This window comes from Penaeus monodon, chromosome 29 (genome assembly GCF_015228065.2).
Source record: "Penaeus monodon isolate SGIC_2016 chromosome 29, NSTDA_Pmon_1, whole genome shotgun sequence".
NCBI lineage: Eukaryota > Metazoa > Arthropoda > Malacostraca > Decapoda > Penaeidae > Penaeus > Penaeus monodon.
The window spans coordinates 24,087,184-24,087,698 of NC_051414.1; the positions used below are offsets into that span (position 1 = coordinate 24,087,184).

The following is a 515-nucleotide window of genomic DNA, read 5'->3' on the forward strand; positions in this document are numbered from 1 at the left end:
TATCCTCCCCCATTTCTTCTACAGCTGCTCCCGTTCAGCGATAGCTTTCCTTGAATACTTCATGCCCTCCCACGCTTTCTCACTACCTAGCAAGGTGCAGGAGCCGTGTGTGCGTGGCTGGAAATTACGCCCACGCATACTCTGCAAAATAGAACTGTTTCTTCAAATTTTCAGAAACTTTGAGGACTCTTGTGTCTACAGCAACGTCGACCAACTTTAGAAAAGATTTTTATAAAAATGTAACAGATTTTTTATCTTCTTTTTCTTTTCTCTTTTATTCATAGATTAAAGACATCTGAAGAGCGAGGGAGGAATGGACTAGAGAGGGTGTGCGAAGGTCATTTCTGACCTAATTCGGCTTCCGTACCCAAAGCCCTATAACCTATCATGCTGCAGGAATATCAACAATAAGTGTGTAAGCGATAGCCGGATTAAAGATATATTACCTGAAAATATTAAACATATTGAATCTTAAAAGTGAGCTTATCTTCGAGGCTGTTGTTACACCCTCACGT

General features: G+C 40.8%; 1 protein-coding gene across 4 annotated transcripts in view; it reads right to left on the minus strand.

The window, feature by feature from the left end:
* LOC119592048 (cysteine-rich secretory protein 2-like) overlaps nucleotides 1-515 on the minus strand; it is a gene marked incomplete at its 3' end in the record, with an annotated part of 63,544 nt that overhangs the window by 8,913 nt on the left and 54,116 nt on the right.